Raw genomic sequence first — 13511 nt, 5'->3', positions numbered from 1 at the left:
CAGACCCCTCCGCTGACAAGACCAAATATATCTAGACCATCCTTAACAGGTGTCCGTCTAAGCTGTTCTTAAAAACCTCCAATTATGGGGATTCCACATCTTCCCCTGGAAGCCTATTCGTGATTAATAGATTCTAAATCCAGAAGGGACCATTGTGATCTAGTCTGACCTCCTATATAGCCCAGGCCACAGAACTTCCCCAAAATAATTCCTACAGCAGATAGGTTAGAAAAACATCCTGTCTTGGTTTAAAGTGGGTCGGTGATGGGAGAATCCGCCATGAGCCTTAGTAAATTGTTCCAATTACCTCACTGTTAAAAATGTATGCCTTAATTCCAGTCTTATATTCCAGATCCTATCCTTATAGTTACAAAGTTTTTCCTAATATCTAACCTACATCTCCCTTGCTACAGATTAAGCCCATTACTTCATGTCCTGCCTTCAGTGAACATGGAGAAAAACTGATCACTGTCATCTCTGTAACAGCCCTTAACGTGTATGAAGACTGTTGTCATGTCCCCCTGTAACGATGCTGGTTCTGTCGGGACCCAACTGAGAGTGCCAATTCAGGACAAATTGCTTAAAACAGGGCAGTTACAGTCCAAGGCTGGGGTTTTTCCACCTCTAAGGCAAACCAAACCAGCCAGACAAAGAGGACTTGTGGTTAGCCAGTGGGATGAGACCAAAGTCACACAAGCAATTCCCTTAGATACTCCAGTTTCCCAGTATCACCACCAGTGCCACTTGTTATGGGGACAAATGGTTATGAAAACCAATACCCCAGTAAAAGAAAAAAGGTTCTCTCGATCCTAAAGGACCAAGCCCGAGACACAGGTGAATATACAAATCAGATCTTATCCATAAATCATGCTGTTGCCAATCCTTTAGAATCTAAAATGTAAAGGTTTATTCATAAAAGGAAAAAGATAGAGATGAGAGCTAGAATGGAATCAGTTACATACAGTAATGGCAAGTTCTTGGTCAGGCTTGTAGCAGTGATATTAATAAACTGCAGTTTCAAATCAAGTCTCTGGAAATCCCCGCTGGAGGGTCATTCAGTCCCTTGTGTAAGAAGCTCCTTGAGGCAAGTCCCTCCAGAGGTAAGAAGCAGATTGAAGACAAGTGGAGATGAGGCATCAGCCCTTTAGAGTCTTTTCAGGTGTAGAACATTCTCTTTTTCTTACTGTGGAAATTACAGCAAAAATGGAGTCTGGAGTCACTGGGCAAGTTCCCTGCATACTTTGTGAGTTACAGGGCATATCTGCCTTCTTCCTGGGTCATGGGTCAGTTGTGTAGCTGATGGTCCTTAATGGGCCATCAAGCAGGCTAAGCAGAGCTAACACCAGCTTGTCTGGGATGTCACCCAGAAGCACAGCACAAGTTTGAAATACAGACAGTTTAGAGCCAGTATTAATAACTTCAACTACAAAATTGATACACACATATAGACAGCGTAATCATAACCAGCAAACCATAACCTTGTCTTAAACACCTCATTTGACCCCCTTTATACAAGATTTGGTGCCACTACAGGACTTTGGTTGCAACCATTTCTGTATGGTCCCAGTTCAAATCAATAACGTGACACACACACACACACGCTTTTTTTAGTCTCAGGACTACTCATGCTCCATTTTTCAACCTTTCACCATAGGTCAGATGTTCTAAACCTTTTATCACTTGTGTTGCTTTTTTCTCAACTGTCTCCAATTGTCTACATCTTTCTTAAAGTGTGGCACCCAGAACTGGACACAATAATCCAGCCAAGGCCTCATCAGTGCTGAGTAGAGTGTGTCTTGTGTACAACACTCCTGTTATACATCTCGGAACATTAGCCTTTTTCATAACTGCATCACTTTGTTGACTCATATTCAATTTGTGATCCACCGTAATGCCAGATTCTCCACTGGGAGGGTGGACAAGAACACAGCCTGTTCCCCCTTGCTCCCAGAGTCCCATCCTCACTGCTGATCTGCTCCCGCTCAGGCCTGGCAGTGTCAGGTTGATGAGCAAAGGGCTGGGTGCCTCGGTTGCCTCCTGGGTCATGATTCGTTCTATGCTGCTTTTTGATGTCTAATTGCTGCCTTCACTTCCCCACTGAACAGGGTGGGCTGCCAGCCAAGTGAACTCTTCCTTGGGGGCATGTTGGCTTTTTGGCCATCGAACAGCCTCTTCGTGAGCTTCCCATTTCTGTCCACGTTTCCCCTAGGCTTTGGGAACTAGCCCTTCTAAGGAGCCACGTGTTTGTTACTAGTTGGGGCATGTCTCTCTTTGCCCTCATCCAATGTAACTGGCTGCTGACCCTGGTCCCTAGGCAGCTGCCTGCTTCCAGGCCAGGGATGGTTTGGCTGTGGCTGTTTGCGGTCCAGGATAGAGATTCTGGTGTTGGATGTTCAAAAATTATCTATTGTTTTTGGAAGCTCCAGTTTCTCAAGATCTGAGAAGAATCCAGAGCGAAGTCTGTGCCCTGCCCTGGGCTGTCTGGTCTGAAGGGGAGGTCACTCTGTCCCCCTGGCATTTGCCCTTTGGCAACCACCTGGTGCAGAGTCCAGTTTGCTGCCAGGAGCCAGGCAAGTGGAGCTGGACCTGCAGAACTCTGGTGGGGTCTGCTCCAGTCTTGGACAGGTCCTGGCTCCACTGTTAGTGCTGCGGAGAGCTGTTAAGGCAGCTAAGCGCTGCTGGGTTGGGAGCACAGTGCGCATGACTTCCAGCCCTGTGTGCTGGGGGCTCTGGGGCCCTGCTGGGTGGCTACAGGCCCTGGTAGCCTTTGGGAATGGGGTACTGGTGCTGTACACCCATGCCCAGGCATGTCAGTTGCCAGTCTTCCCCCTTCTCAGCTGGAAGCTGCACCTGGTTCTGTGGGAGCCCCAGGCCCACTACATCTCTGCTCTCACCTCCACCAGGAAGCGGGAGGCCCTGCCTCCTTGCCACCCCACTGTGGGGGCTGGTTCTCTGAGCCAGGACTCCTGGTGGGAAGACCGGATGGCCCTGTCTCCGTGGCTGCAGAGCCACTGCAGGAGAGAAGTCTAATGCCTCATCCATCTCCCATGCCAGTCCATGCCAGGGTGACCAAGCCACCCTCTCCCCAGAGATTGGGAAGACCCCTCTTCCCATCTTCAGTGCTTGCTCTGCTGCAGCCTTCCTGCATCTCAGCCCGCGTTGCTAGCTGGGCTTGGCATGCCACCCTGCCTGACGGTCTGCCAGCTGCCTGTGGCCCTTCCTGCAGCCTGGGTCTTGCTTGTTCCTGAAGCTTCTCTCTGGCTGTGGGAGAAGGGACCCCTTGGCCCTCACGTCCTCAGTTCGGGGTTCTGTGCACCAGGGTGGTGCCCCACCATCCCTGCACTCTGCCATGCAGCGCCTGGCTATCAGCAGAAGAAGCTGTTCCCCACCAAGACCCCACCAGTGAGCTGCCTGGGGATGTGCAGACCCCTGACCCCACACCGCTGTGTCTTGCAGATGCTGGCTGAGGAGGAGAACGGTGTCCAGGCTGCCTGGGAGTCAGAGGAATCGGATTGCTCAGGTATCGAAGGGGGTTCTGGTCCAGAATCCGATGGCTCCAGAGTGCGGGTGGGGCAGGAGCCCGAGGAGCTGGCCAGCCTTGGGCGGCTGGAGCCCGCCAGCTCCAGAGTCTGTGGGGCGCAGGAGGAGGAGGAGGAGGAAGGGAGCTGCTGCAGCGATGAAGGGGAGGACGGCAGTGACGTCTATTTCTATTACACCATTGGCGAGCGCTGGATTGACTATCTGGAGAGGACCGAGGAGGGCAGTCTCATCCGACACGTGCGGCCAAAGGTAATGGGCACAGGGCAGTTGCGAACTTGTCGGGGACAAGCACTTACGGGCCTGGGGGCTGCCGTGGGGCATCGGCTCATGGCTCCCCCCAGGAACAAAGGAACTGGGCCCAGGGGCAGCCCTGTACCACATTGGGGGTGGGGGTGGCTGGAGGAGAAGTGGGCAGCACCGGAGTAGAGCAGAGATTGAACCTGGATTTCCCCACCCACCACCTGAGGGCGGAACAAGGAGCCCTGCAGGGCAGGGTCAGCTCTAGCTTGGGGGTATAGGGTTGGTCTGTCTGTCAAGGGGATGGAGGTGGTACTGGCTCTGGTGGGGGTGGGGGTGGTACAGGGTCTGTCGAGGGGTGGTGGGATATGGGGTTGGTCTGTCTGTCAGGGGGATGGGGGTGGTACTGGCTCTGTCGGGGGTGGGGTTGTTACAGGGTCTGTCGAGGGGTGGGGGGATATGGGGTCGGTCTGTCTGTCAGGGGGATGGGGGTGGTACTGGCTCTGTCGGGGGTGGGGGTGGTACAAGGGTCTTCGAGGGGTGGTCGGAATATGGGGTTTGGTCTGTCCTGTTAAGGGGGAGTGGGTCGGTACTGACTCTGTCAGTGTGGGGGTGTAAGGGGTCTTGTCCGGGGTGCTGGGATATGGGGTTGCTCTGTCTGTCGGGGATGGGAGTGGTACTAGCTCTGCCCTGTTGGGGAGAATGGGGGTGGTACTGGCTACTCGCGAGGGGTGGTGGGATATGGGGGTCTGTTGGGGATGGGGTGATACTCGGCTTGTCTGAGGGGTGGTGGGATATGGGGTTGGTTCTGTTGGGGGATGGGGGTGGTAGGTCTGTCGAGGGGTGGTGGGAATAGGGGGTTGTCTGTTGGGCTGGGGCGTGGTACTGGCTCTGTCGAGGGGTGGTGGGATCAGGGGGTTGGTCTGTTGGGGAGATGGGGGTGGTACTGGCTCTGTTGAGGGGTGGTGGGAATAGGGGGTTGGTCTGTCTGTCAGGGATGGGGTGGTACTGATTGTGTGGTCTTACAGGGCTGTCGGGGTGGGGATAGGGGGTCTGCTCTGTCAGGGGGATGGGGTGGTATGGCTCTGTCGGGTGGACGGGTCTGTAGGGTGGGGGATAGGTGGTTGGTCTGTTGTGGGGATGGGGTGTACTGGCTCTGCTGGAGGGTGGGGGTGGTACAGTGCTTGTCGAGGGTGGTGGATAGGGGTGGTTGTCTGTCGGGGGTGGGGATGGACTGACTCGTAGTGTGGGTGTCGGGCGTCCGAGGGTGCTGGGATATTGTGTCTCGGGATGGGTAGTCTGCGTGGGGGATGGGGTGGTACTTGCTCTGTCGGTGGTTGGGGGTGGCCAGTTGGGATGGGGTGTACTGGCTCTGCTGAGGGGTGGTGGAATGGGGATTGTCTGTTTGGGGATGGGGGGTTACTGGCTCTGTCATGGTGTGAAGGGGTCTTGGGGGAATGGGTGGTACTGGCTCTGTCGAGGGGTGGTGGGATAGGGGGTTGGTCGGTTGGGGGATGGGGGATCGGACTGGCTCTGTCTTGGTAGGGGTGGTGGGATTGGGGGTTGGATCTGTGGGGATGGGGGTGGTACTGGCGTCTGTCGGGGTGTGATAGGGGTGTGTTGGATGGGCTGGTTACTGGCTCTGGTCGAGGGTGTGGGAATTGGGGTTGGTCGTTGGGGGATGGGATGGTAACTGGCTCTGTCGGAGATAGGGATGGTACTGGCTCTGTCCTGTCCAGAAGGTTGGGCCTAGGGGTTGGTCTGTCTGTCACAGGGGCAAGTGATGGTATGGGGTCGGTTGAGGTCTGTCAAGAGATGGGAGTGGGTACTGGGGCATCTGTTGGGGAGGGTCTGTGTGTCGGGTGGTACAAGGGTCCTGTTGGGGCAGCACAGGGGTCGGTCGGTCTGTTAAAGGGGGTGGACAGGGTTCAGTCCTCTCAGGGGTGGCATGGGATCATTCTATGGAAGGGCACGGGGTCGTCTGGGTGAAGCAGTGGCATGGGGTCTGTGGGTGGAGGATGCACAGGGGTTCTCGGGGGCACAGGGTTCAGTCGGGGGGCAGTGGCAACAGGGTCTGTGGGTGGGAGGGTGGCATGAGTCTCTGGGGGGGGATGGCGGTTCAGTCTGGGGGGGAGCAGCAGGGGTCTGGTGCATTGGGGGAGGGTGCAAGCGGGTTCTCGAGGGTGGCATGGCCCAATATCTAAACAATACTTTGCTCAGTCTAATTAAGGCTAATGAGGAGCTTAGGGATGATGGAAGGATGACAAATGAGAATGAGGATATGGAGGTAGATATTACCCACATCCGAGGTAAGAAGCCAAACTCCAACAGCTTATTGGGACAAAATCGGAGGCCAGATAATCTTCATCCAGAATATTAAGGGAAACTGGCACGTGAAATGCTAAGCCATTAGCAAGAATTTTTTAATGAATCAGTAACTCAGGGGTTGTACCATATGAACTGAGAATTGCTAACATAGTTCCTATTTTTAAGAAAGGAAAAAAAGATGATGCAGGTAACTACAGGCATGTCAGTTTGACATCTGTAGTATGCAAAGTCTTGGAAAAAATTTTGAAGCAGAAAGTAGTTAAGGACATTGAGGTCAATGGTAATTGGGGTAAAATACAACATGGTTTAACAAAAGGTAGATCGTGCCAAACCAACCTGATCTCCTTCTTTGAGAAGGTAACAGATTTTCTAGACAAAGGAAACGCAGTGGATCTAATTTACCTTGATTTCAGTAAGGCATTTGATACAGTTCCACATGGGGAATTATTAGTTAAATTGGAAAAGATGGGGATCAGTATCAAAACTGAAAGGTGGATAAGGAACTGGTTAAAGGGGAGACTACAGCAGGTCGTACTGAAAAGTGAACTGTCAGGTTGGAGGAAGGTTACTAGTGGAGTTCCTCTGAGATAGGTCTTGGGTCCAATCTTACTTAACATTTTTATTACTGACCTTGGCACAAAATTGGGAATGTGGATGACACAAAGCTGGGAGGTATTGCCAATACAGAGAAGGTCCGGGATATCATACAGGAAGATCTGGATGACCTTAATTCAAACTGGAACAGGTGCAGAGAAGGGCTACTAGGATGATCCGAGGAATGGAAAACCTGTCTTATGAAAAGAGACTCAAAGAGCTTGGCTTGTTTAGCCTAACCAAAAGAAGGCTGAGGGGAGATATGATTGCTCTTTATAAATATATCAGAGGGATAAATATCAGGGAGGGAGAGGAATTATTTAAGCTTAGTACCAGTGTGGACACAAGAACAAATGGACATAAACTGGACATTAGGAAGTTTAGCCTTGAAATTAGACGAAGGTTTCTAACCATTAGAGGAGTGAAGTTCTGGAACTGCCTTCCAAGAGTAGTGGGGGCAAAAGACATATCTGGCTCCAAGACTAAGCTTGATAAATTTATGGAGGGGGTGGTATGATGGGATAGCCTAATTTTGACATTTAATTGATCTTTGACTATTACCAGTAAACATGCCCAGGGGTTTGTTACAGGAGTGGGTGGGTGAGATTCTGTGGTCTGCATTGTACAGGAGGTCAGACTAGACCATCATAATGGTCCCTTCTGACCTTAAAGTTGATGAGTCTGAGCCTCTCTGTTGGGGGGAGGGTGGCACGGGGTCTCAGAAGGGGGGTTGGCATGGGGACTGTCTGTTCTGTTCCCACTAAGCTGATTGAAGTGCCCGGCAGTGGATTCGGGGGGGCTCTTGTCCTGCCAGCAACCTGTGTTCAGCTGCCCGTCCCCCGCTGCTTTGCAGCCTCTGCCTTGGAGCTCCTGCTGCTCCAGGGACTCCCCTGCTGGCGGTGTGGGGTGCAGGGGGACATCCTGACATCAACACCCCTGCACCCCAGCAGGGGAGAGGGGACCCCCCGAGGGTCTAAGGTCTGAAAGCTGGTGAGCGAGTGCCTTTACCTTAGAGACAGCACCTGGTCTCTCCGAGACTTACCCACCACGCACGATCTCTCTCTCTGTGGCTCTCACACAGTCTGTGTGTGTCTACATGCGCAGAGTCTGTGTCTCTACACACACACACACACAGAATTTCTCTACACACAGACACTGTGTCTACACACACACAGTTTGTGTCTCTCTGCGCGCACACACATAGTCTGTCTCTCTGCACACAGTCTTTCACACTCCTCTCCCAGCACAAACTTGTGTTATTTTTGTCTGTTGTTACTTCTTGGTAGTTCCTGCAGTGCACATATATTCTCTGTAATTTATTCTTTCAAAGTGTTATTTTGGTGTTTTGGCTGGTCTCTGCATTTCATAATTTTTATTTCTCTCTTACACTTAAATTTAATTTTTTGAGTAGTGAGTTTTAAAATGCCCAACCTGTCCTGGCTGGAGTAGTTATCCCTATGGTAACTTTTTAAAAATATATATTGTATCTAGGGTTTTTGTTTCTACTGGTGGCGCACATCCATTTGTTCTGCACATGGATGGAAAAAATTAGAGGGAACATTGTCTGTCAGGAAGTGGTACGGGGTCTCTGTCTGTTTGGGGGTGATATGGGGGTGATGGTGGTACGGGGTCTCTGTTTGTTTGGGGGTGATATGGGGGGGTGATGGTTGGTTCGGGGTCTCTGTTTGGGGGTGGTATGGGGGTGATGGTTTGGTACGGCCGCGTCTCTGTTTGGGGTGATTATGTGGGTGATTTGTGGGTACGGGGTCTCTGTCCTGTCTGGGGGTGGTATGGGGGTGATGGTGGTACGGGGTCTCTGGCGCGGTGATATGGGGGTGATGCGTGGTAACGGCAGGTCCTCTGTATGTTTGGGAGTGATATGGGGTGATGGTGGGTACGGGGTCTCTGCTCGTTGGGGGGTGATATGGGGGTGATGGTATGGTATTGGGGTCTCTGTCTGTTCCTGGGGGTGCATATGGGGGTGTGGTGGTACGGGGTCTCTTCTGTCTGTCTGGGGTGGATTGGGGGTGATGGTGGATGGGGTCTCTGTCTGTCTGGGGGTGGTAGGGGGTCTCTGTCTGTTGTTGGGTGACCAGATGTCTCGATTTTCTAGGGACCGTCCCAATATTTCAGGCTTTTTCTCATATAGAGTCCTATTACCCCCCACCCCCAGTCCCGATTTTTCACACTTGCTATCTGGTCAACCTAGTCTATTTGGGGTGGTATTGGGTCCGGATGGAGGAGGGCAGGGGGGGCGGTACTGGGTCCGGGTGGAGGAGGGCAGGGGGGCGGTACTGGGTCGGGGCGGAGGAGGGCAGGGGGGCGGTACTGGGTCCGGGCGGAGGAGGGCAGGGGGTCCCTGGTGGGTCTCTCCAGAAGCCAGCTGGCTGCACCGCGGGGAGTGGCCAGCCTTCAGCTCCCACCAGCATTTGCTATTCATCCTTTGCTTCTTGTCCTGGCCTTTGGGGCTGGAACCCCCAGCTCCTTATACAGCTGCCTCTGGAGGGGTCAGTGTCTGGGACTGCACCGTGGCCCTGCCTGGCCTTGGGCCCAGTCTCCCTAGAGAGTAGCTTGGGCCTGGAGCGGAGCAGATCTCCGGCTTGGTGTAGGGGCCACTCTGGGCCTGACACACGTTGCCTTGGAGGCTAGTGTGCTGGGAAGCTCCAGCCCTGAGGGGATGCCGCAGGGGGTGTCTCCTCCCTGCGGGGCCGGGCTTGGGGCCCAGGCTCCTATGCTGCTGCAGGTCCCCCACTGCTGCCCTGAGTCAGGTTCCTCCTCTGCTGTGAGCCGGCCCTCGGGCTGTCTTCAGCCTCCATTCCTCCCTAAAGATCCCTGCCCTGCCTCTCCCCTGGGGACTCCCCTAGCCCCCTGGGCGGCTGTGCTGTGGGTCCCCTGGCCTCACGCCACCCCCGTCTGCTTGCAGATGAAGCGGAAGTCAGAGAACGGCCTGGACAGCAGGGCCCTGTCCCCTGGCAAGAAGCTCTGCAAGGGCTCCGAGTACGGCAGGTGAGCGTTGGGCTGTCCTGGGGCAGGCAGGAAAAGGGGTCACCACTTACCAGCTCCCACCCCCCCCCGTCACTGGCTCACGGCCCCCAGGGCAGCTCGGCTGGGCGAAGGGGAACCGAATGGGGCAGGGCTGGGATTTGGGGGCCGGTGGGTTGTGTGGGATGGATGCAGTTGGTTCTTGGGATGGGGGAGTCGCAAGTGGTGAGGCTGGGAGTTGGCTCTTGAGAACTGGGGTGGGGGTCTAGATGACTTCTCTGGTGCTGTTGTGTCTCACCTGTCAGGTCTATCCATGGTTCTGGCCCCAGGACGCTGGGCCCCTGCATTCCCAGCCCTACCACCACCTTTGGGGATCTGCGCAATGCCAAGCCAGGCCAGGGCCGCCGGCGCCGCATCCCCTCGGTAGCCCCACCCCCAGAGCTGCAGGACTGGCTCCGCACCTTTCAGGTAGGGGACTGGCTCCTCCCCATCAGCACTGCAGGGACCCCATCCACTGGCCCAGTGGTCCCTCCAGTGTCACGCGCTCTCTGGGCTCAGACGGAGAGCATGTTGGGGGGGTGACGGAGCCATGGGGGGGGTCCCTGGGGAGGGGTGACCGCTGGGGGGATGGAGCCACGGGGGGGGATCCCTGGGGAAGGGTGGCCGCTGGGGGGACGGAGCCGCGGGGGGGGATCCTGGAAGGTGGGGGATCAGGTTCAAAACATGAGAGAGATTTTCCAGCCTCAGCTAAAGGAAAACACAGTAACAATGGTCCCAGCTCCCTGCCAAGCTGCCCCCCCCCCCCCCGCAGAGCCCCCTCCCGACCCCAATGGTCCCTCAGTTACACTGCCTGAGTGCAAGCGAGGCCATTGGCCCCCATTCTCACTTGCCCCCCTTCCCGGGGCCCTCTCAGCCCTGCCTTCCTCCTTCCCCGCTCAGGGGACGTGGGGCAGGTTTACCCTTTCCCTGTCCATGGGGCAGGGCACAGGCCCCCCACCCTGTAGGCACTGGAGAGCTGGCTGAGGCAGGGGTGGGTGGGGGCGACTAAGCAGGGGGCTGGGACCCAGGAGGGAGGATGTGGCTGGATGAGGCGCTGGGACTGTGGTTGAGGGGGCAGCTTGGCAGGGGGTTGGGGCCAGGGGCAGGGTCTGGGCAGGGGGTTGGGACCCGGGGGGGCAGAGCAGCTGGGTAGCGGGTTGGGACCAGGGGGAAGGGGGCGGCTGGGCTGGGACCTTGGGCGGTGGAAGAGGACCTGGGCAGAGGGCTGGGACCAGGGGTGGAAGGGGGCAGGAACCGTGCGAGGAGGGACGGCTGGACAGGGGTTGGGCCCCGGGGAGGTAAGAAGGTCTGGGCAGGGGGTTGGGCCCATGGTTGAGGGGGTGGCTGGGCAGGGAGCTGGGATGGAGGGGGGAAAGAGAGGGTCTGGGCAGAGGGCTGGGATCGAGGAGGAGGGGGCAGCTGGGCAGGGGGTGGACCGGGGGAGGGTGGACTGGGCAGGGAGCTGGGGATGGGGGGAGAGAGAGGGTTGCTAGGCAGAGGAACTGGATCGGGAGTGGGGCGGCTGGGCAGGGGGCTTGGACCTGGGGCGGGGAGGGGAGGGAGAGGTCTGGGGCAGGGGTGGATGGGGGGAGGGGCGGCTGGGCAGGGGCTTGGGAACCCGGAGGGGAGAGGAGGGTCTGGGCGGGGGCCAGGACTGGCGCGGACACAGCTGCCAGGCACAACAGGCCTGGCCACACTGTCTCTTCCCGGCCCCAGATGTGGAGCGGGGCGGAGAGCTGCTGAGCGCTTTGACGAGCTATCGACCGCTGCGAGCCCCTCCCAGATCAAGTACATGATGCAGGGTGATTGAGCGCAGTTCCAGAGAGACTTCATCTCCCGCTGCCAAGGAGGTGTAGTGGGGCGAGTAGGGGCCAGCCTGGGGGCAAAGCAGGGGGGCCGTGGGCCCAGTGACGGCCCTCATGACTTGGCCCCCTGTGTGCAGCTGGCGCTCTACGCTTGTCCTTTCCTTGGAGCCCCGGGACCTTGTCCGCGCTGCCAGACCACCTGCCGCTACTGGAGGGTCCTGGCTGAGGACAACCTGTTGTGGAGGGAGAAGTGCAGGGAGGAAGGTAGGAGCTCTGCCCTCTTCCAGGCCCCGCCTCCCGCCAAGCCACTCCCTCTGCCTGCGGGAGGCAAAGTGAGTCTGCGCCCTATAGGCTCCTGGCACCCACTCTTGCAGGAGCTTCCCCCGCCCTGAGGCTCCCAGCCTGGCTCCTCCTGCTGCCTGCCCAGGCTCCCTGGTGCCCTGGTCTCCTACCTGAGAGGGTAGCGCAGCCCCTGGGGGAGTGCGGCGCCCCCGGGAGAGTCCAGCGCCCCTGGAGGAGTGCGGTGCCCCCGGGAGAGTCCAGCACCCCTGAGGGAGTCCTGTGCCCCTGGGGGAGTGCGGCGCCCCCGGGAGAGTCCAGCGCCCCTGGGGGAGTGCGGTGCCCCCGGGAGAGTCCAGCGCCCATGGGAGAGTGTGGCGCCCCCAGGAGAGTCCAGCGCCCCTGGGGGAGTGCGGCACCCCCGGGAGAGTCCAGCGCCCATGGGAGAGTGTGGCGCCCCCGGGAGAGTCCTGTGCCCCTGGGGGAGTGTGGCACCCCTGGGGGAGTCCTGTGCCCCTGGGGGAGTGTGGCGCCCCTGGGAGAGTCCAGCGCCCCTGGGGGAGTCCTGTGCCCCAGGGGGAGTGTGGCACCCCCTGGAAAGTCCTGTGCCCCCGGGGGAGTCCAGCGCCCCTGGGGGAGTGTGGCGCCCCTGGGAGAGTCCTGTGCCCCCGAGAAAGTCCAGTGCCCCTAGGGGAGTGTGGCGCCCCTGGGGGAGTCCAGTGCCCCTGGGGGAGTGCGGTGCCCCCGGGAGAGTCCAGCACCCCTGGGGGAGTGCGGCGCCCCCGGGAGAGTCCAGCGCCCCTGGGGGAGTGCAGTGCCCCCGGGAGAGTCCAGCGCCCATGGGGGAGGGGAGTGTGGCGCCCCCGGGAGAGTCCTGTGCCCCTGGGGGAGTGCGGTGCCCCTCGGGGAGTCCTGTGCCCCCGGGAGAGTCCTGTGTCGCTGGGGGAGTCCTGTGCCCCTGGGGGAGTGTAGTGCCCCCGGGAAAGTCCAGCGCCCCTGGGGGAGTGTGGCGCCCCTGGGGGAATCCTGTGTCCCCGGGAGAGTCCTATGCCCCTGGGGGAGTGTGGCGCCCCCAGGAGAGTCCAGTGCCCCTGGGGGAGTCCTGCACCCCACATCTCTTTGCCGTCCCGCCACAGGCATCGAGGAGCCCCTGAACCTGCGGAAGCGGCGCCTGCTGAGTCCCGGCTTCATGTACAGCCCCTGGAAATTCGCCTTCATGCGGCAGCACAAAATTGACATGAACTGGCGCAGCGGAGAACTCAGAGCTCCCAAGGTGGGTGGGTGTAAGCCATCCCCTGCTCACAGCCCCTGCCAGCACGCCCCCCCTCAGTGGGCAGCATAGACCAGGATCTGAGGTGCACAGATCGGGTATGGGGAGCGAAAGCAATTCATGGCCAGGAACAACGGGAGAACAGAAAAAGACGGTTACTCACCGTTGTAACTGTTGTTCTTCGAGATGTGTTGCTCATATCCATTCCAGTCAGGTGTGCACGCGCCGCGTGCACGTTCGTCGGACGACTTTTACCCTAGCAACACTCGGCGGGTCGGCTGGGCGCCCCCTGGAGTGGTGCCGCTATGGCGCCGGATATATACCCCTGCCGACCCAACCGCCCCTCAGTTCCTTCTTACTGGCTACTCCGACAGTGGGGAAGGAGGGTGGGTTTGGAATGGATATGAGCAACACATCTCGAAGAACAACAGTTACAA

General features: G+C 57.5%; 1 pseudogene; it reads left to right on the top strand.

The window, feature by feature from the left end:
* Positions 1-13511, top strand: part of LOC116818195 (uncharacterized) — a 66454-nt pseudogene that overhangs the window by 39417 nt on the left and 13526 nt on the right.

Source organism: Chelonoidis abingdonii, chromosome 1 (assembly GCF_003597395.2).
Source record: "Chelonoidis abingdonii isolate Lonesome George chromosome 1, CheloAbing_2.0, whole genome shotgun sequence".
Lineage (NCBI taxonomy): Eukaryota > Metazoa > Chordata > Testudines > Testudinidae > Chelonoidis > Chelonoidis abingdonii.
This window is presented reverse-complemented; position numbering and strand designations above follow the sequence as displayed.